General features: G+C 33.4%; 1 protein-coding gene across 1 annotated transcript in view; it reads left to right on the top strand.

Annotated features, from left to right (window-relative positions):
* Window positions 1-4174: 4174 nt before the first annotated feature.
* LOC308653452 (uncharacterized protein) overlaps window positions 4175-27629 on the top strand; it is a 697023-nt gene continuing 673568 nt past the window's right edge. The window contains exons 1-2 of the mRNA XM_081302014.1: window positions 4175-4250; window positions 16403-16502. The gene's annotated coding sequence lies outside the window, so the exon portion shown is untranslated. The remainder of the gene's footprint in view (window positions 4251-16402; window positions 16503-27629) is intronic.

Genomic DNA, 27629 nt, shown 5'->3' on the forward strand with positions numbered 1-27629 from the left:
TAATAAAGTCTATCATCAATTTTATGAATCCAAAGTAGGTCAATGTTGATTAATAGTATTTGCCCAAAAGAGTGAAGGTAAATGGTTAAACTAGAGGACTCCTTCAAATTAAAATTTACTAATAATATTGCCAATTTTATCTGTGCCATCATCAGTGTGTATATGTTACCAATTCTTTTAATCACTTTATTGATAATTTTTAAAAATGCTTATAGTTAAAGAAAGGATAGTTACATTGAGGTAACTTGACTGTTGTCTTCTAAATTCCCAGTAGGTGGTGTCATAATACTGTATTTTGGGAATAGGGTTTTTTTTTTCTTTTTTTTTTTTTTTTTAATAATGTAGGAAAAGAAGAAAGTACTAATATACTTGCTAAAATATATGTGATTTTATTTTCAAAGCTGCTTTCCTTTTACTGGGTTGACACTGTTTTAAGATCCTTAATTCTTACATATTTTTTCAATTGACATTTTTCCCAGAAACTATTTACTAAGTAAAAGGTTTTGTTCTTTTATGAAGTACTACTAATTACAATTAGTTAGAAACAAGATGACCAAAAGATTTACAGAAAAAAAAAATCCCCTGATTTTTGTTAACTTCTATATTCTAGATATGAATAAAGAATGGGTGTTAAATGTAAGACAGGTCCTACATTTCTGAATCCTTTGAAGGTAGGGCTCACAGATTAGTGCGTATTTGTTTTTGTTTACTTTTGTGACCACTGAAATGCTTGCTTTAAAGTAGGAGAGAAGTATACAATAAAATGTTTGCTAAATGCACTTTTAATAAATGTGATACTATTTAAGTTTAAATAATTAGCTTCTCCCCGCACTCCAGAGATATGATGTTTGCATTGTGAGATCTATTGTTCTAGTAATCTAGGGCTTGTGGTTTTTCAGTAGCCTGGATTTGGAAGATGTGTGCTCTCCATGAGTTGATCTTTAGTAGCTACAAATTCCTTTGAAAAAGTTATAAATATTTCACTCATTTTAAACATCCACTAAAGAAGTTAAAGAATATTAAACTTTGCTTCTTCTTTCCTCTGAGAACTAAGAAATTGAGACAATATTAAATAAAAAAGGATGGTTTTTGAAAAATTCTGAGATAGCTCATTAAATGTTAGAAAATGTCTAATACCCAGGATATTCAAAAGACAGAAGCTATGACAATCTCAGAAATGTTGACAGTAAGAATGATGTTCCCTAAAAAATTGTACCTTATCTTTATCATGATTGAATAGTTTGAAGAGGCATTTCCTGAGTTCTCTCTAGGAGGTCTTCAAGTTTAACTCTAAATACTCAATAGTCTCCAATAGATGGAAATAATGATATTTCTTTTTGAGCACCAAGACCAATCACCTCTGGTGATTTGGGCCACACTGTATTCATCCGACCCCAAAATTTATATTTTGAAGTTGTAACCCTCAGGGTTTAGAGAGAAGAGTCTTTAAAGGTGTAATTAAGATGAAATGAGGTCAGTAGAATGGGCCCTAATGCAATCTAAGTAATAACATTATAGGAAGAGGAAATTTAGATGTAGACATGCAGAAATGAAGAATTATGTGAAGACACAGGGAGAAGATAGTCATCTATAAGCCAAGAAGAGAGGCCTGAGAGATAAATAATCTTTCTCACACTGATCTTGGATGCCTCGTCCCCAGAATTAAGAGAAAATAAATTTAAGTTGTTTAAACTGCCCTCTGTGGTATTTGGTTATGGCAGCCCTAGCAACTAAAACTCCAGCTGACACTTGCATCTTCTTTTTGGTTTCTTGCCTTAGTGCAAATATTCTAAATCTGTCCTTTATTTAAAAATGAAAGAGCAAACAGTGGAGGTGGGAGGATGCTGGTGGATGCCTGTAATTCCAGTGATATGGGAGGCTGAAGCAGAGGCTTTCAAATACAAGCCTAGTTTCAGCAATTTAGGAGACCCTCAGGAACTAAGTAAGACCCTGTCTCAAAACAGAAAATAAAAGAATAGGATGCAGCTCAGTGTTAGAACACCCCTGGGCTCAATCCCCAGTACCACGTTAAAAAAAAAAAAAAAAGAAAAAAAAAGAAAAGAACTCTGTAGAATGTAGTTCTGGAATACAACAAAAAGATTAGGTCAGAGGCAGGGCCTAAGCTATTGCATCTTTAGTAAACATTCTATGTGACTTTGTTCAAGGTGGTCGGCAGTGGCATCAGGAGGCCAAAATTGTGACAGGGCCTCTTGGGATACAAAATGACTATAGTTAGGTTCCCTCATTGATGCTTCCAGTGGGCTGTGTTATATTTTTAGAATATAGTCAAGGCCATGAATCGGCTATTTTATAGTGTGAGGTCACTGTCAGAAACACTCTGATTCAGTGTAGGTGCTCAAAGTCATAAACATTTGCTTGTTGGGCTGGGGTTGTGGCTCAGTGGTGGAACGCTCGCCTAGCACGTGCGAGGCCCTGGGTTCGATCCTCAGCACCACATAAAAAAATAAATTAAATAAAGGTATTGTGTTCAACTACAATTAAAAAATAAATATTAAAAAAATCCAAAACAACAACAACAAAAACATTTGCTTGTGGCGTAACCTGTAGACAGTGTGCTTGCATATAGAAAGGACCTATGGAAAAGAGTAGGGGGCTAATATGGGAATAAAGAAAGAACAAGAAATACAGAACAAATGAAACCTATATAAAAATATATAGAAATTTTTACTTAAGTTAATTATGATTATATCTAATTTGGGATGTTTAAAGAACAAATAGAACCAAAATCCTGGGTTGCTAGAGTACATGTTGTGGCTGAGTTGCTTTCCATTCTGGTAAATTCAGAAGTGCTTTGAATTATGTAATCTAATGTGCATACAAATTTGTTTCTATTTAATGGCACACATTTGATTGCATTTCTTTTGGCCTTTTTATTGATCAATACCTGTGTGGATATTTGAGAAATATTTTCACTATGGGAAATTTCCTTTCAAACAGTTTGAAATTTCCTTTCAAATGGAGATAAACACCTTAGTTTAATAATATGTATTCTTTTAGATGGTATATTTAAGTAGCTAGAAAGTGGATATTAAAGAATAGTGTCTACTTAAAGAAAAGTTGTGGGACCATATTTTATTTTTTATTTACATTTAAATTAAATTTAAATGATATAAGCATAAAAATTATACATATTAGTAGGGTTACATGAAAATTTGGTGCATGTATATATTGTGTAGTGTTTAAATCTATCACCTTAAAATTTTATCATTTCTTTACAGTGAAAACTTTCAATTTCTTCTCTTCCATCTTTTTGAAGTATAGCGTTCATTATTGTCTTCTATAGTCACTCTGCTGTATAGTAGCACACCAGAACTTCTTGTTTTATGTAACTGTAACTTAGTACACAATGATTGACCTTTCCCCTACTTTCTTTCCTACTCCCAATTCCCCCAGCCTTGGTAAACACCTTCTACTTTCAACTTCAGTAAGAAGGGACTACCATTTGTTAATATTTTAGGTTTCTCATTTTTATATCATGATTTTTTAAAATATTATTTTGCTTGAATTGTTATTATTGAATTTTAAGCTGCAGATATGTATCATTCAGGGATCAATCAGGAGAACAGGAATCCTGTTATAATTTTTAATACAGAAAGTTTAACTTAAATGATTAATATTAATGACCTACCCACAATACCTACCAAGGGAACAAAGTACTCTAAAAATACTGAAATAGCAGATATTAAAAATGCAAGAACCTTAGGTCTAAGATAAAATATCCCAGGAAGGAACAAATCTGGAAGAGGTATTCCTCTTTGCCCTTTGAGAGACTGTGGTCATGGTCATGGCCAATTGATAATAGAGAAGTTCTCTGAGGTACATTGCCAGCAGAAACTGATAGGAAGTCATCTTTTGGGCTGCTTGGAAAAATGACCATAAGGAAGTGTTGCTTCATGGGGTTTGCTGGGAAGCTGCCCTCTACAGTGCCAGGGAAGTTGCCCATGAGACCACTGTGCCAAGCAGCAGAACTCATTGGGGTGAGGGTGGGGGCAGCGTGCAAGTGCTGCACTCCTGGATGTTGTGCACCACAAAACTAAGCAGAGGAAAACACTGGACAGGAGCCCCTTTCCCCTGCAGTGTCCTCTGGAGCCATCTGCTGACGGCACTTAACATTATACCATTTGACAAGGGAGGAATATTTACAAAGTTCATTTTCAATATCACTAGCAGGACAGTGGAAGGTGGATTGGAAGCTGCAAGGCAATAAATTGATAGTTGTCACAAGGTAGGTGAAATTGCTTTTTTTTTTTTTCCGTGTGTGAAAGCAAGGGATTTGCAAGACTTGGACTCCATTGATTCTTCCAACAAGGGAAACCAGTCCTTGGGTAGAATTTTGTTTATGGCTTCCTATAGTTGTTAAACTACATCAACAAGAGAATAGTTAATGTTTCATTTGGGAATATGCCTTTGAAATATTTAGGTACATTTATGCAGGGAAGGTGTCAGAATTCTGTTTTAGTTTGTGAAAATACTTGTTGGAGAATGATTTTTCTTACAAAAGAAACATCCTGGCCACAAATAGTCCATTCCCTAAGGAAAAAAAAAAATCTGTGGTTTCTTAAAAATTGAGTTCAGATTGTATTTGCATAGTTAGGAGTAAGCTGACTTTTGGGTATTGCTGAATCATCTAAGATGTGAAATTTTATTGCATCCAACATGATCACATAGAAATAAATGGGCCATCCGTTGAGGTTGCATGTATAATACATTGTAAACTAAAAGAGTATGAAAAAGCCATTCTAGAAGGATTTCTATTTTTACTCTATTTTTTATACTGTCACTTAACTCCCATAAAATTTTTCCTTATGTTTGGGAAAATTGTTCTTAAAAGCTTTTGAAATGACATTGCAGAACTCATCAGGTAGGCCAATTCCATATACTCTGTAACTTGCTGTGACTTATAGGTGTTTACTATAACATAAGATTCTAGATGTCATCTAGAGGAAAAACAATCCTTTCCCAAGTGAGTCTGAACATTATTAGAACTTCTTAAAGCTGTTACTCCTTAGGCATATCTGCAGAAATCCTGGCATTGCATACTACCCTTGTAATATTTTGAATAATTATTGTCTAGGGTATACTTTGTAGTGGCTGCAGAACCAATCAGAGAAGAATTAAACTGAAACAATGGCTTACTATTCCACAGGGTATTACACAGAAATATAACCTAATCCTAAAAATCATAAAAGATATTTTATATAATTGTACTTATTTGCTAAGATCTCTAAAGTTTATCTACTAAAATGGTTTAACCATTTCTCAACTTTAATTTTCAAAGGTCTAGAAGTTTTTAAATATTATTACCATGTTTTCCAATTGTTCACAATCAATTTGTAATTTAAGCAGAAAGGAAAATACAGCATCAGTAAAACTAAAGTGTTTGGATCTCTATTTCTGTCTAAATTTTATAGCTGAAAGGGTGGATGTCATAGATGCTATAAAGCAGACCATCAGTCATTTAGTACTTAAATGTTTTTAAGTTTCTATAATAGAGCTATTATGTAATTAAGTAATTTAGATCTCTCCCACACACACACACCCAAAACTCCTCATCTTTTACTTACTGTAAATACTAGCTTCATTTTGCTTGTAAGTAATTTCCTACTTCCTACATTTTTGTGGTTTTCTAATTTTCAAAGAACCATAATCTGTGTATTCTACCTCAATACTTTAGAGCCCAGGATAGAAAAGTTTGATTTTCTGTGTTTTGAGCAATTTTTAAGAAATGTAATTTACAATACAGTCAGATGGTTCTATTTCTTTTACAGGACAAAGAAAAATTCCTTACAAGCATGGTAACGTGTCAGAGTTGCCACGTAAAAGAAAAACAGCTTCCTTTATTTTAATATTGAAACTGAAACCCCCTTTTTGCCAACAAAAGCCATCCCTCGGTTTCACATACATTCAAATAAACTTAAAAATGGAACGTGATAAATTAGTCTTTTAGCATTTATTTAAAATGGAAATGTTAGTCATCTGCAGTTGCTCTTCTCTTGAGAATAGAAAAGAGCTGGAAAATATTGTGTTAAGACAAATGTCTATGCAATTGAAGATATTGATAGTTTTGAAACCCCACTGGGTTCTGCTACTTCTAGCTTTTAAGAGTGAAGAGGTTTATAAGAACTTTTATAGCCTTATCTCAGAGGAAAAAAAATTCTATAAAAAATCTTGTATTGCTTTTGAATCATGCCATTATCTCATAAATACTCAATAAAAATTGACTTAACAGAGAGACAGTATTTGTAGTGAAATGGTATCCTAAAGACTATCAAAATCATTTGGGCTCATTTTTCAAGGAACTAGCTACTAAGAACTCTTTAAGAAAGGAACATAGTTTAGAACAAATAGGGTATTAATTATTTATCTTTAAGGTGGATGACCCAACTTGTCTAATATCCATAATCATGTCTGACAATATTTCAAAATTTAATTTATAAGAAATTAGTTATGTCAGCTCTTATATAAATGATTATGGGATGTATGTTCAGGGATTGTGAAGAATAGTGAAGTAAAACATAAAAATAAATGTTGGTGGAAAAAGGAACCCTAAGCCATAACCCAGTTATATAGATGAAATAGAACATAGATGTTTTATTTACCCTAATTTAAAAATTTTTAACATATATTTCAGTCTCATTTTAGGGTGGAGGGTTAGGGGGATTGAACTCAGGGCACTTGACCACTGAGCCACATCCCCAGACCTATTTTGTATTATACTTAGAGACAGGGTCTGACTGAGTTTCTTAGCACCTCAGTTTTGCTGAGGCTGGCTTTGAATTCGGGATCCTCCTGCCTCAGCCTATGAGCCACTGGGATTAGAGGTATTATTACAGGTGCCATCGTGCCCAGTGCTAGTCTCATTTTATAAAGCTGTCATTTGTTGCTATCATTAGCTTCTTTAGTGACCATTTTATAAATATATCCCTCAAATGGGAATTATAATTTATTAGATCTATTTTAGTTGAGCTGCCTCATTTTACTGAGAAACCAACATTTATAATAAATATTTCAGATAAGAATGATCACTAAATTCTTGTCAAATAATCCCACATCTGTGCCAATACATGATATTGGTATGTATTGATTCGTTGAGATTTTCTTAGTTCTTAGTATGATGAGTGATTTGTGATTATATCCTGGACATTCGGGGTATTGTGTTTTGCAACGGAATCTTAGAGGAATCTTTTTAGCAGACCTCCCCTAATGCTGTTGAGGGATGTGGGAACCCCTCTTCATCACTGCCAAGTGAGTGGAAGTCCAGGTTCCTCCCTTGACTTTGGCCTTTTACTTTATTATTTACTGAGTGGAGGTAAGAATTTAAGCTTACCTTGCTGACACGTCCATGGCTGGAATGCTTTCCTATTACTTCTTTGTTGCTTCCACCAACATTGTGGGCAGGGGTATTGGTTGTCTCACATCTCTGTGGGCAGTAGTGAAAGTCCTGACCATCCATTAGTCCTTTTCTGATACACTGAAATGTGGAAGGGAAATGAGGTTTTATTACTGCAGCATGGGAGTGGAAGTCCAGACTCTGGTCTCCATGTACACTTCAAAGTAACATGGGATTCAGTAATATTTGATGGAAATAGACTTCCCAGCTCTCCACCCAGCCTTCTGTGCCAGCAGGAGTCAGGCATGGAGGGGATGCCTTTATAAGTTGGCCATGTGAAAATTCCTGCTCAGCATTTGTTGACCTGAAGGATGTGGGGCCATAGTGTTTTCCATGCTACTGACTTGGAGTTGAGCTGTCAACACTTTTTAGGTACTTTGGGTAGAGGAAAACAAGCTTTCACTGAGGCATTAGTGTCCATAAGTATTAACATTTCCTGATAGCTGTTTTTTGTTGGTTTTCTTTCTTTCTTTCTTTCTTTCTTTCTTTCTTTCTTTCTTTCTTTCTTTCTTTCTTTCTTTCTTTCTTTCTTTCTTTCTTTCTTTCTTTCTTTCTTTCTTTCTTTCTTTCTTTCTTTCTTTCTTTCTTTCTTTCTTTCGCTCAAGTCTGGGATATATGAGACAGAAAGAATCCCCAAGAATTTCATCATAGCATCACTCCTTGGGCCCACAGTCCTTAGCCAATTTTCCTTCTCTCTACCCTTCAGAGTCTTCTTATTTTGGTTTATATATTGTATCTAAGTTTTTCAGCTATACTAAATGGGGAAAAAAGAAAGGGAAGCACCTCTATTACATTTCTTCAAATTAAGAATGATTTTTTTCATAATCAATAGTAAAGGTCTTAAAAGAAAATAAAGCTTGAAAACAGTGGGATGAGAGGAAGTTACTAAAATACTCAAAGAAACAAACAAACAACACCAAAGGCAGGGTGTGTGGCAGGCACATAGGGATTTATTTGACTAAATATGAGAAGACTGCTGTGCACTTTGGCAGTTGTAACCAGCATGTTCCCACAATAGCCTTTCCCAGCCATCAACACACAATCCAAAAATATTCAGATTTACCCCATGCCCTTCCTCAGGATGAAGAAGCATGAATATGAAAATCTTTGGAAAGTAAGTAGCTAAAGCAAGAGTAGTGGTTCTTTGAACCTTTCCCTAGGATTCCTAAGTGCTGGGCAGAACCAGCACCACTGTGACTCCCTGTCCGTAAATATGTAATAAGCAAGGGCCACTTGTTTTCTTTTTTCTTGATCCATGTGCAAACTTCTCTCAGTATGATTTTAGTACAAGCAATATAAAGCTTTGTGTTACCAGAAATTGCATTTGAGACAGAACTTTGTTATTTAACTAGACTGTTAGCCCTGAGATTTTATTTTAACCCACAGTTTATAATCTTAAAATATTCCAATCCATACAAATCGAGTTGTGTTTGGGAGAAGAAAATTCCCAAGAAACCTAAAAATCCCCAATACTTCAGTTCTCCAGTATTCTCATATTGAAGTCACAGTTCCCATATTTATTACATAAAATTATATCTGACTTTATTTTCCTGCTTTCTCAGCTTACCCAGCTGGGGTGAGACTTTGTACAATATGAACTGATGTTTAAAGCCAAGATAGAATCATGACTGAGAAACCGGTAAAAATATTTTTTGTGAAACTTAACACCCAATGTATCACCTGGGATCAGTATTGAACTTTACTCTGCATGTTTAATCAGGAAGCTTTAGTTTACCCAAGCATGTGCTAAATCTACAGTTTAAATATGTGCTCTTTTGTTCCAGTTTAAGGAGTGAGGCAGGCTCTGGAAGAATTTGAGCAGTTGACTTTTTTCTTGTGAATACTCTCTTCAGAGAGTGATGGGATAAAAAAGTTATAAGTTCATAACTTTTAATAAGTTCTGGAACCTAAAAAGCCGTAGGGTACTAAGTGCTGTCTAGTAGCATTACAAGGGGACTACACCCATTTTTTCACACATAGCAAAGTCCACCAGTAACCTTATGGAAACATCTGTGGAGAATGATGGTCACTTGGCAATGGTCAAGTTCTATGATCTCAGTATGCTGGAAAGAGGGAGTGTACCTCCATTGGGTATTTGCATTTTGGGGGAAAAAAACAGAGATTATTAGTCTTCTGTGAAATTTCTTCATCACCTAGAATAGCAATTGGTACTAGGTATTTACTCAACTTTTGTGGATTTCCTAAATCCCTCATTCTGAAAAAGCTAATAATCATTTTCAAGTACTACAGTCCCCCAAATTGTGGGTAGGACTTCAGCTGACAATTGAGAGCCTAAAAGAGAAGTAATTCAGTTCTTGTGTTCTCAGTCCATTTGACAGATAACTATAAATATGGGGTAATATTCTGCAATATTAACAGAGACCCCCATCTTTGCTTTTCTCCCAGTTAATCAGCTAGAGCATTATGTTCTTATTTCCAAAACATTCAATTAATGGTACTTTAGTTCCTCAATGGATTTAAAAAGAATGAGTAACTCAAAACTCCCTGTTTGTTTACCAGACTAATAAATATTTCTGGAGCTGGGAAAGGAAAGGTATACTATGAGGAAGGACAAGTGAATAAATAATGGGAGTCCCTTGGAGAGGAGGGACTGCCGGTCTCCTCATTGAGGTGAGGGGGGCCTTCATAACTACTAGACAGGTTGGGAAATTAGCATGTAAGGGGTAACTGTGCTTCCTTGGCCATGCATCTTTCAGGCAGTCATCAATTTTTCAGAATGGCAATCTTTATCATATCTTTTAGACAGGTTGGTACGCTAATTAAGATACACTAGCCAGTATTAGCAGACAGACCCAATTCTAGTAATGGCTGGACAAAAAGAGAAGTTTATTTCTTGGTCTATAAAAGCCTGTGTGGGTTTTCAGACAGTGGCTTTCTATTCTAGTATCGGTCATTTTCAGCTTCTATAATTCCATAATCTTTAGGGTTTTATTGTCTGTATCATGACAACAGGAGTGCAAGTAACAACGAGGAGTGTGTGGGGAGGTTTGGGGGTCTGACCTGGAAGGGTGGTGCAAATTATTTCAAAAGAAATAATGCTCAGATCTGAATTATTACTAAAAGGTGTAGCCCTGTCAGACATAGGGCTACACTTCTCAACAAGGGAGGACTGGATATTGGTCAAGGAAAAAGTCAAGTTGGATTTAGGTGGAAAGCCTTCTCTGCTCACCTTGTGACAAAGACACTTTCTTCACTCCCAGGAGGGACCTGAGAAGTACATATATCCTCTAAAACTAAGAACAACAAAGAAATAATGGCAAATCATAGTCTTTCTTCCTGTAATGTTCCAACTCTGAAATGAGAAACAGGAGCAAGATCTCATAGGAGTTAACCTAGATAGAAAAAAACCCCGAAGGTCATTTTGGATGACTTAGCAATGACTTGTTTGGACAGAAAGTCATGGACAAAAATGAAATATGGATTTCTTAGAAGATGCCAGAAGATGCCAGTATGTTTAGATCATAATATAAGGGTGAGGTGCCCAGAATATACCCTCATCCCCAGCATTTGAAACCCAGTGATACTACTATTTAATGGGTATTTATATTTTTATAATCTGACTGCTTAGCAGCTGGTTAATAGAAAATACGCTCAGTAATAAAAAATAAAATTATATTATGCCCATCTGAATTTTTATACTCTTTTGTATCAATTGCACATATCTGTTTAACTCATTGCAAAAGTAATAAAGGTTCTCTTAAGGTTTATCTCTTTAAGTACACTAGTCTTCCAAATGACTTCATTGGATTTTAAGATATTTAATTATCATAAATATTATATAAAGTTGTCATATAACTGAATGTATGAACATTCCTTATTGCATAATGAATAGGAATATAAACTCCCAAATTCAGGTTCAACTCCTATGTGTGATATTAATTGTTCTGTGATTTGAAGCAAGTTATAACAACTTTCTGTACTCCAGTTTCCTTATCTATAAAATAGCAATATTGAACTACCTTACTCTTAGGATTAATGTAAGAATTAAATTAAGTAATATATTAATATAACAAATTGCCTGATGGAGAGTATGTGTCCTATAACTAATGGTAATAATGCAAGAGATCTATGCATGCTGTGGACAATTCATCACCACCTTTGACTCCCACCCAACTTCTGTTCAATTGAAATTATTCCTATTCCCCCATACTCTATGAGAATGGTATCTATTCCATATTTCACCTTTTAAAAACAAGTGCAGCCATGCTCTTGTGCCTGCTGATAAACCATTTACTGCCTATTTTATTGGGAGGAATGATGTTGAAGATATAAGAATAGCAACTATTTTGGTTTCACTGTTTTTTTATTTTTATACTATGTTATGAATCCTTGAACTCCCCAGTAATACTTCCAAGCATGTTTTATTAAGTGCATTTTATGAATAAGAAAACTGAAACTTTGAGAGGGAAATAAATGTAACAGCATTCATACTGCTAATGAGCAATGGATGTAGAGCACAAACAGTTGCTCTCTGTTTATCATAGCATTTTGCTATTATTTCTTACCTGCATGTCTCTTTCACTGCTCTGTGATCCCCATGACATTAGGAATTAGATTATTATCTTTGAATCCTTAATGCCTAAGTAAAATTCAGAATAACTATGAGGGGTCTGAGGATGAGCTCAGTTAGTAGAGTGCTTGCCTCACCTGCACAAGGCCCTGGGCTCATTCCTAAGCACCACACGCACACACAAATGTATCCAGAATCACCATGAAACTAATTTATATAGCCATCTACTATCATTTGAAATCTCATGTCAATTGTGTGTATATGTATATGTGCATGTATATATATGTAAACCCTGGAGTCAGAAATATCCTAGACATGGTAGTAATATTTATTTTCTACTGTTTGTTTACTATTTTAATTTATTTTTACTTTATTTTTATTATCCTTATTTCTACTAAGGATATTTATTTTTCTACTAAATTTATTAGTTATGTTAAAAACAAAATCTTTATATTTATTATTTCTCACTTTCTCCAACCGTAAAAGAGGATCTGAAAATTGCCAAAAGATAAGACAACTTGTCAATTTCTGCAACTTCAAAGCCAAAATTATGGCTTAACTAAAGGAGAGCTATGTTGATTAGCATAGTCACATAGAACAAAGCAAGTTGACAATCTTTAGAAAGACTGGGTTTGTGTAGATCCTAGAGTCAGGGGTGGGTTAAAGTCTATTTTAGATGCATGTTTTTTGTAGCTCATGGAAGCAGAAATAAAGTGACATCAGTCCTATATTCTATTTCTTATAGGCTGTTGATGTGTACTGAAGTGCATTGTCACTAATAATTAGGTTTAAAACGGGTTCATATTCTCATATTACTATTGCTATATAATGGTCATTGATGGATTAGAGACGTTTAAAACCAGTTCTGTTTGTTGTATGTTTCCATGATTATAAAATAATCCTTTTTCTTTGTGATTTGGGTGTCTTTTTGTTCTCAAATCCTCTTTTTGTCCTTCCTAAGTCAAAGCTGCAGAAGAAAGCATTGCCAATCAACAGAGGCTATTGGGTCCTTAGCACTGTTGCTTTTTCCTCTAAACTAAGGCTTAACAACATTTAAAACTCTGGAAAACAGAAAAAAAACAAAGCTAATGGTTTTATAAGAGGGGAAAGGAGTCAGATGCCTGTAATACTAGCTACTTGGAAGGCTAAGGCAGGAGAATCACATGTTTCAGGCCAGCCTCTGTAGCTCAGAGAGACCCTGTCCCAAAAAAATAAAATAAATAGGACTGGGGTTATATCTCAGTGGCAGAGTGCCCATGGACTCCATTCCCAGTTCCAGGAGGGGGAAAAAATTGGATGGGAAATGAAAGGTATTCTGGAACTATGACATAATTTTCCAGCTCTAAGAAAACACGTGTCATTAACTTTATACTTTGTTGCTAATGCAGTTTTTGAAAACATTTTTTGTCAAGAATAATTTTCATAGAATAAATTGCACTTATATTTTGTCCACATTTTATGAGTTTTGACAAAAACATATATTGGTGAGAACACCAATGCAACAAAGATACAGAGTCTTGTCATCATTCAAAAAAGTTTCCTGCTGTCCCTTTGCAGTTATTTCCTCCCCATCTCCTCCTAACCTCAATTAGTCATTAATGTGCATTGCAACTGTCCATCAGTTTTGCCTGTTTTCAGATTTCATGTGAATGGAAGCAGGTAACATATACACTTCTGTTTCTGTGCTTGGATTCTACCGAGAGCACAATTTAAGATTAGACTGAGTTTGATTCTTTTAATTTCTAGGTGATATTCTGTTGTATATGTATATCATTATTTGTTTATCTGTTCAACAGTTGGTGAGCATTTGTATTGTTTCAAGCTATTATTTTGAATAAAATTGTTATAAATGTTCATTTATAAGTCTTTTTGTACATCTGTTCTTCATCTGTTATTGGGCAACAGTACTATAGTTTGAATGTGTCCTCTGATATTTCATATGTTGGAAATTTTATCCCCAAATGCATACACGTGAGGCTGTTGCAAAGTAAGTAGAAATAGATAAGGTCATAAGCATGGGACCCCCATGATGGCATTAGTGACTTTATAAGAAAAGGAAGACCTGAGTTATCATCCTATAATCTGAAATTGTCGAATGATGATACTGTCATCTAATATATCAAAATAAATGACTGAATTTACTTCCTAATTAAAGTAGAGCTATAATACTCAAGAATAGTCTCAATGAACAAAGTAAACTCCTAAGCTTGCTTGTAGTCTTTTGCAGGGTTGTTTTGGGTTATATTGATTACATTAGTGAGGTTTTCTTTATTCTTAGAGTTCTGTTATGTGTTGGTTACAGAGAACTGTTTGCTGAAGTGTTTTCAGTCAGCGATAAGATAGACATAATGCAAGTTCTGAGGTGATTTATTACCTTATGTTTTATTTTAAAACTATATAAATTCTAAAGCATTTTCAAATAAATAACTTCAGTAATTCTAACTCCCTTCCTGTTGATATCTCTATTTAAATCCCTTTATAATCTCAACTTTTTTTAAAAAAAAATACTCATTGTTTTTCTCCTGGACCTAGACAAATTAAATTCCTAATATCGTTAACCTTGCTTACTTGATTTTTCTAGCCGATTTTTCTTTCTTTCCTTTCTATTCATTCTCTTCTAAAACAAATAAAATGTACAGTGGGTTCTCATTAATTTTCTTGATTTTTCCCACCTCAATGCATGATCCCTCTTTTTCAGGTCTAAAATAAGTTTAGATAGGTCTGTGTCCATCAGACCCTTTTTAGATATACATGACAGTAGAGTGTATTTTGGCAATATTATACATACATGGAGTATAACTTCCCATTCTTGTGGTTGGTCAGTTATTTCTTACACTGAATTAATTCTGAAATAGACCAATGCTTGGAAAATTGTCTATTGGCCTGTATTTAGGTTCTGTGATACATACTCTGAAAATTATTCACAAAAATTGGGAAAACACATAAAATTATATAACTTTATAATTTGCTTTCTACCACACTTTCTCAGTGCTTTTGCCATAACATTTCTTGGAACTAAATGAATTTGAATCACTGCCCTGTAATTTACATAGGAAAATTGCTTATGTGTCCTGTTCTTCATTTGTAAAATAAAAATAATAACCAGATTCATACAATTTTAGAAGGACTAAATGAAAAAGTATTTGAAAACTTAAAGTGTCAGATGCCAGAAATATTAGTTTCCTTCCTTCTTTGACACCAGTGGATATGTTATAGAAAATTAATAAAAATGATGCCTTTGCTAATTTTGGTTAGATGTTAATTTTGGTTAAATAATTGAAAAGGTGCTTTGTGTATTTTTAAAAATTATTTTTAAAGGCTGTTATTCAGTGGCATAATAAAAAATATACATTTAAGCAATTGTTTCAATATCCTACATTTTGGTATTGTATTAAATACTTTCCAGGTATTATTTAACTCACTTACTTGAGGAAGATTGCATAAATAAGAATTTTGTTTTGTTATATGCAGTTAAAATTGATTTAGAATAAGTGCTTCAGAGTAGTATAGATGATGTACTGTAAGGTAGAATTGTAATCACTTAACCATGGCATAAATTCAATTATAATTGTGTCTTAAATTGTAGGGTATAATTAGACAAAATTAGATTATGATTTCAGTTTATGTAATTACTGTGGTAAAAGATATATTATGATGTTTGAGTTAAGCACTAAATTGTTTTTTATTTCCTGGATTTTTGTACTCTGATTCTTTATTACAGTGTCTGGTTCCCATAAGTGACATTTTACCCACCCTCTTTTTTAAAGTTCCAGTACACTCTTTTCCATGAAATTTCTACAAATTCTCCTTTTTTTTTTAAATGAAAGAGTAAACAGTTCAGTAGAAAACTAAAACTACAGTATCAATCTTTAGATCGTGTGGGCAAAACTCAGAGGCTCCCTTCAGCCCTGCTTTGACTTCATGTCACTTAAGTTCTTCCTGAAGACAATATTGTGCCTCTGCCTGCATAGGATGGACAAACTCAAATTAAAGATTCTAAACCCTCAATTTCTTCCTTAAATAGTTATGAAAATGGAATAAGGTAATCTTTGTGATCATGTTATTATTAATATTTAAGAAGGAATGGTCAATAAGTACATGATATTTTATAGTCTTTGGTCAAGAAAAGAAGGAAAATGGAAATTGTTTTATATATATATAACATAACATAATTTATATATATATGTGCATGTGTGTATATAAAAATGCATATATATATGTGCATGTGTGGCCTCTGAGTTTTGCCCACATTATCTAAAGACTGATACTGTAGTTTTATTTTTCTGCTGAGTTGTTTACTCTCATTTTTTTAAAAAATAAGAATTTGTAGAAATTGCTTAATACATATTATATATTATGTTATATATTATGTGTATATATGTTATACATAACATTATAATTATATATGTATATTTCCCCCCTTTCTTTCTCTTTCTGCTTCCTGGTCACCATGAGGTGAGCAATTTTGCTCCATCTTGTGCTTGTTACCTGGATGTTCTATCTCAGCACTGTCCCAGAAACAGTGGAATCAAGTGACTATGGACTGAAACCTCTGAAACTGTGAGCCAAAATAGACTTTTCTTGCTTTAAGTTGATTTATCTCAGGTATTTTGTCACAGTGATGGATTGCTAACACACTAGTTAATTGATATTTTAGGGTTAATCGTAATTATAGCATTTTTTTAGTGGCATTTTGAAAAATTATTCTCTCACTTGTTTTATACAGTCTGGGCACATTACTATAATTTTAAATACACCCCAGAAACGCAGCATGAAATATGTTCAATGTTTGCCTTCCCTGAAAGTTCCAATCCTATCGGTATAAATCATTGACAGAATTTAACCACCTAAGTTCTGAATACTTTGATGTGTTATCAAATCCTTGTTTTCAAAGGTGATTTGATATCTAAGAACTAATGTCTTTTAGAACCTTTTTTATTTGTTTTTGGTAATTTATTTTCTTTTTGAGAAAAAGTATAAGGCTTTTTGGACCGAGCAAACTTGCTTGAGACTAAAAAACCATATTTGATTCTTAATCAAATTTAGAGAAACAAGCTATAAAGTCTGTCCTTATTCTTTTTTTGGTAATTATAATAACCCAATAATTATTGTTAATTATTATTAATTAAATTAATTCAGTCTTTATTTAGACTTTAAGATACTTTTGGAAGTATTTCTTATTTTATGCATTATTAGCGCATTATAATTATATGTAATTGTAGGTTTCATTTTGACATAATCATGCATGCGTTGAATTTAATTTTACTCAATTTCAGTCCTCGGTCCTCCCTCCCCACTTTCCCTACCCTCCTCAATTCCCCTATTCCCTTTCCTTTACTGTACTGGTCTTCTTTCTACTAATTTGTTTATTTTTAATTAGTGTTGTATGGATGTACATAAAGATGGAATTCAATGTGTTATATTTATACATGTGTGTAGCATAATTTTGTCAAATTCACTTCACATTTTTCCCCCTTTCCTGTCCCTGCCCCCTCCCCTCTATCTCTTTCCACTCCACTGACTTTTCTTCTATCTTTATCCTTACTATCCCCTGCCTTTGCTCTAGCTTCCACACACATATGACAGAAAATGTTTGACCGTTGATTTTATGAGTCTGGCTTATTTCACTTAAAATGATGTTCTCCAGTTCTATCAACTTACCTGCAGACCCTTAATTTCATTTTTTTTTTTTATGGCTGAGTAGAAATTCATCGTGTATATATACCACATTGCTTAAATCCATTCATTGTTAATGGGTACCTGGAATGGTTCCATATCTTGCCTGTTGTGAGTTGTGCTGCTATAAACATTACTATGGCTGTATCACTATAATATGTTGATTTTAGTTCTTTTGGAATATACAAAGAGTAGAATATCTGGGCATTTCTAGTTTTTTGAGGAATCTCCATACTGCTTTCCAGAGTGGTTGTACTGATTTGCAATCACACCAACAATATATGAATGTGCATTTTCCTTCTATCTTTGCCAGTGTGAATTATTATTTGAATTCTTGATGATTGCCATTCTGACTGGAGTGAGGTGAAATCTTAGTGTAGTATTGTATTTTCCTGATTGATAGGGATGTTGAACATTTTTTTCATAATTTTGATGATCATTTAGTTTTCTTCTTTTGAGAAAGGTCTGTTTAGTTCTTTAGTTCCTTTAAAAAAAATCTTCACATATGCTTTTTATAGTCTTTTTTCATCATTTTATGATAAAGAAATGAAAACATAACTTATTTGTAGTCACAAAATCCTGATGAGTGGAAAACTGAATCCAGATCCTCTGATTCTCAACTCATCTCTTTCCAAAGGGCTTCACTGCCAAGTCCAATCTCCACTTGTTTTTGTAGCTTGGTTTTCTTTCCTTAAGCTGGAGTAAGTGAGAGCAACATGGCTGTGTGTGTTTCTACAGCTTAAGGAAAGGGAAGGGGTTCTGAGGGTCCAGATAACAGAGGAACTCTTGCTCCCCTCATCAGGTTGTTGCTGAGCCCTTTTAGTTCTGCTGCCTTTGAAAACATTTTTCTTGAAAATTACTCCTTCCAACCCAAGTGTTCAAAGCTGGGCAAATTATTTGGTGTTTAATAAACATAAACATAAAGAATCATTGACTTCACATGGCAGTTTGTAATGGGTAAGAAGATAGAAGAGTGGGTGCTAATGTGTTTTTTAAGGCCATTCAGGATTTAGTGAAAGACAATGAACACATATTGACAGACAATGAAAGTAATCCATGCAGATAAGGCAGGTAACTAAGTGCTCATTGAAAGATTAGTGGATATTCCATTTTCTGTTGCTTCAACTATCAATAAGAATGTTTTTCTCATAATACAATGGGAGAGTGTAAGAAAATTTTTTTCACAATCATTTTCAACCCAAAACTTAGTTAGGAAAGTACTTTTATAAAACTAATGAAAGCATTAGACTTTGTTAACAGAGATGACCTATTTAGAAAGAACAGAACAAAAACATGCAAAATAATATGTGCTGTTCTGAAACTAAAACTCAGGCAAAATATAAAGAGATCACCAAAGTATGTAAAAAAAGCAATTGCCTCAATCAAATTTAAGTCACTTCCCATAACCTTGTTGGTTGAATTTTAGAACTGAGGAGTCTCATGTATGGTTAGCAATTTAGAAAGCAGCACTCTTCCATAGATCTACTAAATATCTAACTATCATAGCATCTAGCAATGTTATTTTATGGTATTTATCTGAATGCCCTTCTTGTACAAGAGGCCGAATTAAAAGAATACTAATATAAAAAGAGACTGCTTGTTTTTAATCATATCTAGTTCTCATGAGAACTGAACAGCAATTTTGTAAAAAAGAAATAAAGATGAGTGAATAAATTAAATGTGGTATATCTATACAATGGAATACTTTTCAGCCATAAAAAGAGACATGGTATGATACATACTACAACATGAGTGAATCTTGAAAACATTATGAGAAATTAAAGTAGCTAGTGACAAGGACCACATACTGTCTTACTCTATATGTATGAAATTTCTAGAATGGAGAGTCTCGAGACAGAAAGTATATTAATTATTACCTGCACCTGACAAGAAATGGAGCAATAACTTCTAATTGGGACAGGCTTTCTTTGGGATGATGAAAATGATATAAAACTGAGTGTCATAATGGTTGCAGAGCTCTATGAGTATACTGAAAACCATTTGATTGTACACTTTATATAAGTAAATGGTATGTTTTATAAATTATATTTCATTAAAGCTGTTTTTAAAATTCTAATTTGTTATATATGACAGCAGAATGCATTTCAATTCATACTACACATACAGTGCTCTATATTCGTGTCTCTGGTTGTACACAAAGTAGATTCACAACATTAGTGCCTTCATACACATACTTAGGGTAATAATGTCCATCTCATTTCACTGTTTTGCTACCCCAAAGCCCCCTCCATTCCCCTCCCTCCCCTGTGCCCTATCTAGGTTCGTGTATTTCTCTCACGTCCCTCCCCATCCCCACTATGGATCACCATCCTTATATCAAAGAAAAGATTTGGAATTTGGTTTTTTGGGATTGGTTTACTTCACTCAGCATTATATTCTTCAACTCCATCCATTTACCTGCAAATTCCGTGATTTTATTTTCTTTTAATGCTGAGTAATATTCTATTGTGTATATATACCAAATTTTCTTTATTAATTCATCTATTGAAGGGCATCTAGGTTTGTTACATAGTTTAGCTAGTATAAATTATGCTGCTATAAACATTGATATGGCTGTGTCCCTGAAGTATGCTGTTTTTAAGTCTTTTGGGTATAGACTGAGAAGTGGGATAGTTGGGTCAAATGGTGGTTTCATTCCAAGTTTTCCAAGGAATCTCCATTCTGCTTTCCATATTGGTTGCACCAATTTGCAGTTCTACCAGCAATGTATGAGTGTGCCTTTCCCCCCACATCCTCGCCAACACTTATTGTTGTTCATATTCTTAATAGCTGCCATTCTGATTAGAATGAGATGAAATCTTAGAGTAGTTTTGATTTGCATTTCTCTAACTGCTAGATATGTTGAACATTTTTTATATATTTGTCGATTGATTGTTTATCATTTTCTAAGAAGTGTCTGTTTGGTTCCTTGGCTAATTTACTGATAGGGTTATTTGGTTTTTTGGTGTTAAGATTTTTGAGTTCTTTATGTATCCTAGAGATTAGTGCTCTGTCTGATGTGTGTGTGGTAAAAATTTGCTCCCAAAATGTAGGCTCTCTATTCACCTCACTGATTGTTTCTTTTACAAACTAAAAAGAAGAAGCTTTTTAGTTTGAATCCATCCCATGTATTGATTCTTGATTTTAATTCTTGTGCTATAGGATCTTGTTAAGGAAGTCAGTGCCTAATTCAACATGATGGAGATTTTGGCCTACTTTTTCTTCTCATAGGTGCAGGGTCTCTGGTTTAATTCCTAGGTCCTTGATCCACTTTGAGTTGAGTTTTGTGCATGGTAAGAGATAGGAGCTTAATTTCATTTTGTCGCATATGGAATTCCAGTTTTCCTAGCACCATTTGTTGAAGAGGCTACCTTTTCTGCAATGTGTGTTTTTGGCACCTTTGTCTAATGTAAGATAACTGTGTGTTTGTCTCTGTGTCCTCTATTCTGTACCACTGGTCTACAAATTTATTAAAGCTATTTTTAAAAAATAAAGAAAAATATTAATTTACCCAACTTAATACAAATCAATATAATTCCTATTAAAATCTTCAATAAGCTTATTCTCAAATTTACATGGGGAAGCACAAGCAGCTTGGAATAGCTAAATAATCTCGTAAGAAAAGAATAAAATAATGAATGACTTCATTTGATTCTAAGGCCACTGTGGAGGTGCAGTCATCAAGATAGTGTGCTACTTGTAGGGCCTTAGTCACAAGAATAAAAAAGAGAGATCAGGAAGAGGCTCACGCAGATAAGTGCAACTTACTATTGGAAAAGACCCCCCCCCAAAAAAAAAAAATCGTGGACAAAGTCTTTCCAACAAATGGTGCTATAACATTGGAAATTCACAGGAAAAAAAATTGAACCTCAATCTGAACCTCACAGCTTATGCAAAAATTAAGTCAAATAGATCATTATAAAATCTTCAGAAAAAAAAAAAACATATAAGGTACTGGGGATATAGTTCAGCCATAGAGCAGTGGCCTAGCAAGCACAGGTCCTGGGTTTGATCCCTCAAAGCACATACAGGCACAGAAGAAAGAAAAACAAATTTCAGGACCTAAAATTAAATAAAAAGTTCTTAAGTTTGATACCGAAATCATGACTCATAGAAAGAAGAACTGATAAACGGAGCTCCTTGACATTGAAAATTTTTTCTGTGTTAAAAACTTTATTAAGATGAAAAGACAAGCTATAGATTGGCAAAAATGTCTGCAAACCACATATCCAACAAAGGATCAGTATCTAGAATATATAAAGAATTATCATACTCAACAGTAACAAATAACTAATTAAAAAATGGACAAAAGATACATACAATTCACTAGTGAGCATGTAAGGACAGCAAATAAGCACATGAAAAGATGTTCTACATCATTAGCCATCAGGTGCAGATGAATACCCAAACTAGATATCAGTACATTCCCTTCAGAATGGCTAAAATTAACATTATGGTAACATCATAAAATGCTGATGAGGATTTGTTGAAACAGGATCACTCTTACATTGTTGATGAAAATGTGAAATGGTATAACCACTATTTAAAATGGTTTAGCAGTTTCTTATGAAACTAAACATGTTACTACCATAGGACCCAGCAATTTTATTTTATGGTATTTATCTGAATGCCCTTCTTGTACAAGAGGCTGAATTAAACCAATGATGACCAAAAAAGAGGCTACAATGTTATCAATCATACACCCATCCTTCATTTAGTTTTTAACTTCAGTTCAGTCTCAATAGTTTTTATTTCAATGTTTTGAATTAAAATGTTGGATAATAGGGAAGAAGTAGAGTGTACTTTATGTTGGATTGTACAATGGATTTTGGAAAAAATCTCTTTTCCATCAATCTTAAATTCTGATTTCTTAGTAAATAATATGTTATACTTGGAAAAAATAAATTGAAAAATACTACAGGCATATATAAAGATGTTGTTCTTTGTAAAAAAACAGGGCTTTTTGCTAGAATTCTCTTAAAAACACACATAAGTTCCAAGTTATGATTTTAGTTGCATAGTATGTTTCACGAGTCTTTGTATTAAGGGGTTTCACGTATGTTTAGCAATTTAGAATGCATCACCTTTGTCCTCAAAGAATATCTTTCCAGAAACATACCATTAAATTTCACTTGCCTAATAAAAGCCCTGCTGACAGAGTTTATCAGAAAAGTATAAATAATAAAATGTTTTATATGTATACTGGTAAATTTCAATATCAAACTCTAAAAAGGAAAAACATTAGGATATTATGTAGGTTATGTTGAATTCATAGATTAAATATCAGTTTTTTTCCATCATGATGATATCACATATGTTAATTGTTTTCTGATAATATGCCAATGTTATTCAACTGGATGGTGTTTGATCATAGATCTACATGCAGTCTAGAATAAAACAGGAGAGAATCTTTATGACCTTGAGTTAAGGAAAGATTTCCTAGATACAATGCCAAAAGCATCACTAAATTGAAGAAACCCGATAATTTGGACTTGAACAAAAGTAAAAACTGATGATCTTTTAAATGACACTATTAAGAAGTTGAAAAGTCAAACCACAGTTTTAGAGAAAATATATTAAAATTTTACAGTTCAATAACCATCAGAAAAATCAACTCATGGTAAAATATTTAAGTAGCCATTTTACCAAAGGAGACATAAAAATGTTAAGGAAAGAACATGATGTTCAACAACATCAATCATTAAGAAAACAGAAATTAAAATCACCCTACTCAAAACCACAAATATGGATATAATTAAAATGCTTGATGCTACCAAGTTTTATCGTGGATATGTTGCTGATGGGACTATAAAATGGCAAAGCCACTTTGGAAAATAATTTGGGCTATTTCTTAAACATCCCATCTAAATTTATCATAAGACCCTATAATTCCACTTCTTAGTATCTGCCAAAAAAAAACTGCATGTGATTTTTTAATGGAAGAATTTATTTATACCACCCCAAGAATGAACAAATTGAATGTTAAGAACTATTAAGCAGGTAAACGGAATGCTGTATATACATATGATATTTAATTATCTGGCAATAAAAAGGACCAAAGCACTGATGGGTAGAACAACCTGTACAAACTTCAAAAGAACAACAAAATGCTAAATCAAAGAAGTCAGACACAGAAGACCATATAATGTGTGATTCCACTTAAATGAAATTCCAGAAAAAGCAAAACCATGGAGACATAAATCAGATTATTATTTGCTTGGGGTGAGGAAGAAGTATGTATTGATTGTTAACTGACATGAGCAACGATTTTGGATTAAAGGAATTGTTCTAAAACCAGATTGTGGTAATGCTTGCACACCTATATAAATTTTATTAAAATTAAAACCTCTTAAAACTGTGAGAAAAGGAAATATTAAAGAACAATAGCTCACAGCATATAGGAATTTCAGGTAAGCTCTTTATTTGGTATTCAGTTAGAAAGAATGACTGCTTAGTTTTATTTTCCTCATTAGCCATCTTCCTTTTTTGTGTTCTTTCAACACATTGTAATGACTATGGGAGACATATTTTAGTGAACAAATTTCCTTTGTTGTGTGAAAATAAGATTCATAACCTCTGAACTAATTTCAGTAATAACTTTCTTTTTTAAAAAAATTGTTCTTATTAGTTATACATGACAGTAGAATGTATTTTGATATTTTATACATATATGGAGTGTAACTTCCCATTCTGGTTGTACATGATGTTGAATTACATTGGTTGTGTGTTCATATTTGTCCATAGGAAAGTAATGTCAGATTTCTTCTACTATCTGTTCTATTCCCATTCTCCCTCGATTCCCTTCACTCCCCTTTATATAATCCAAAGTACTTCTATTCTTCTACTCTATCCCATTGTTGTGAGTTAGCTGCACTGTCATTTAGTATTCTTGAATCAAAAGAAGGGTTGGTTCCTTGATGTGCCTATTATCGAACCATTTCAATATTCTTTGTTTCAGTTATTTACCATCTTCTTGTTACTTTTCTACCTGTGTATTCTTGATTGACTCTTTCTTGTCCATCAGTCTCTTTAACAGAGATTCATTTAATATTACCATTCTAGAAGATTCAATGCAGCTCTGTTCTAGCCCTTTATAAGAGGCATATCCTATTTTCCCATTTTTGTAATAATGGGCATAGTTTGAAAGATAAGTGTGATGTATGTCAAAATCAAATAACAAAGGCCAGTTTTTGTAGGTGACTGTTATGTTTTAGATTGTAATTATAGCTCTTCTCCAAATACCTGCCACTATAGTGACTTATCACTTTTGGAATATAACTCATGGGCACATATTTTGCTCTAGGATTTGATTAAAAATATGGCTCAATAAAATTTCTTATGGCTATAGAACATTCAATTCTGTTGGCAACATTTATTTTCCACCTCTACAGTTTGCTTATAACCGAGCTTCAGCAATTCTTCACAATTTTTTTCTTCTTTCTATTTGTACTTGCCCATTTTTATTTTTAATACTAGGATGAATGCTTATCCTTTTCCAACATTTTTATATGTCTAACTCCATAGGTTTGTTTTCAGATAAGCAGTTGTTTTACTAATAGTTAACTGATAATAATAATGTTCAAAAATTCTAGGCAGGGTCATAGAGGGAGGAACTGCAATATGACTTTTTAATTTTTAATAAGCAATAGAAATAAAATGTATGTAAAATATGTATCCCCAGAAGGGCTTATCTTTTTCACTTCCCCTTCCTCCCTTCCTCTTTCTCTCTCTTCCTTCCAGCTGCCAAGAGCTGAGAAGCATTGTTCTGCCATGGCTTCCATCATGATGTTCTGCCTTGTTTCAGGCCCAAAGAATGGAGTTGGCCAAACATGGACTGAATTCTCTGGAACTGTGAGCCAAAATGAATCTTTTTTCCTCAACATTCTTGTGAGGTATTTTGGTCACAGCAATGAAAAGCTAACACATATATGAAATAATTAAAAATTCTAGCTATTTTCAGTCTTTAATTTTGGGGATAACTTCTTAAAGTGCTGACCTTCCATGATAGGAGGGGGTCATAAGCCAAAGGTAATATGGTGGCTCCCGGTTTTACTTTATTTGGTGTAATTAGCATGATCATGATGATGATGTGATGCTAATGAAGAGGAGGATGAAAATGATGACAGTGATGGCTTTCACTATGGGGACAGTGTGAAGTTGTTGTGAATACCATCCTAGAAACTCAATTTCAGCATTGTAGAGGTCAGAACAATACTCTTGAAACTTGGTAGCAGAATACAACAATTACTAATAGGGCATTATGTAAAATTGTGGATGTGTAACCGACATGATTCTGCAATCTGCATTTGGGGTAAAATTGGGAGTTCATAACCCACTTCAATCTAATGTATGAAATATGATATGTCAAGAGTTTTGTAATGTTGTGAACAACCAATAAAAAAAATAACTTCAATCACCAGAATGGTGAGGCATATTATAAATATATGGTGTCATTTTAGGTGTACTTTAATTTACCTATCTATATAATAAAATCAACTAAATTAAATTCTCACTAAATACTCTTCTTAAATGGACAATTTCATTCTACTGAATCTGATATGATAGCACCCCATTTCAGAGAATATCCAACAGAAAGGAGAAAAACAAATTTAGTAGTAATCAATTTATGCTGTTATGTAGATAAGTGACATTTACCTCTACATTCTTCTACTTATTACCCACCTATGTTCTAAAGGTCCTGGGAGATTGTTATTGTTGGTGGTACTGTCAACTAATCATGTGTTTTTCTCCTTCCTTAAGAAATGCATTGAGTTGTGAATGTTGCAAAACCTTCAATATGTGCTCAAAAAGTAAAAAAACAAAACAAACAAACAAAACCCCATAAATTTTGATGAAAATTGTCAATATATGGCATTTCTTGTATGTAATTCTTGCAAATAAGTAGTTGAATATGTCAACCCCTTGTTAATACTCATTAAAAATCGTTTTTTACTCATTAAAAATCATTGTAGTACATTAAATTTAATAGGTGGAGATGGGTTGTAGTGCAAGTATACTATGAAATTCTGTTGTTGTTTTTTTTTAAAAAAGAGATAAGTGAATAGATCAATGGACTTTTTACTCTACCTTTACAAAGTATGACATAAAAAATTATTTCCTACTCATCCTACCTACTCTCTTTTGATAAATGAGTGTGCTGGCAAGTTGAGGTAAGGCTAGGATTTGGTCACAGAATTAAAAGATCTCAAGTCCTTTGTTATTACTATCAATGATAGTAATAAGTGCAATGTCTCATGACATAGGCAAGAATGACCAAAGAAGATTAGAGTGAAAAAATATTAACCAATAGATTGGTTGATTATTTTTTAAAGTTTTCATGTTCAACACAAAAAAATACCATACCTGTTGTTATGTTTGACCATACTACTTACCAGACTGTTATGGCTTAAGCCAAACAATTATCTCAGATAATGAAACTTCAACTATATTTTCTTAAACCACAGATATCTAGTATACAAATCAATTTTATACATTTATACAATTTTGATAATTTTAATGTTTTAACTTATTAGAAAAGTGAATATTCATTATAAAATGATAGATAATAAAATTAAGCAAAAAACCCTCAAATCCCTAAAATCACTCATAATCCTCCCTACCCATAGACATCCACAATTAACCATGCCTTTTCTATCATTAAAGTTTGAAAATATCCTCCCAAATTCTCTAACATAACTGGAATTACAGTATATAGTGTAGATGTTAAATTTCCTGCTTATAAAAATGAAACTTTCATTAAATTCAAGAATTTCCAGATCTCCTTTACCTGTGAGTACAAACAAGACTATGGTAGCTTCTTCAATTTTTTCTGATTTTTGCCTTTGCTTTCTTTACAAAACTTCAAATCTTGCTTAAATTACACCAAAGTTATATCTGAGAATATTTAGTGATTACTCCATTTGTTCCTAATATGCCCTCTTGTGTTCCCCACCACACAGTTCCTGGTACCTCCGTGTCCTTCTACTGCTACTTTATTCCATGGGATAGTTG

Source organism: Spermophilus citellus (assembly GCF_964194105.1).
Source record: "Spermophilus citellus genome assembly, chromosome: 7".
NCBI classification, from domain to species: domain Eukaryota; kingdom Metazoa; phylum Chordata; class Mammalia; order Rodentia; family Sciuridae; genus Spermophilus; species Spermophilus citellus.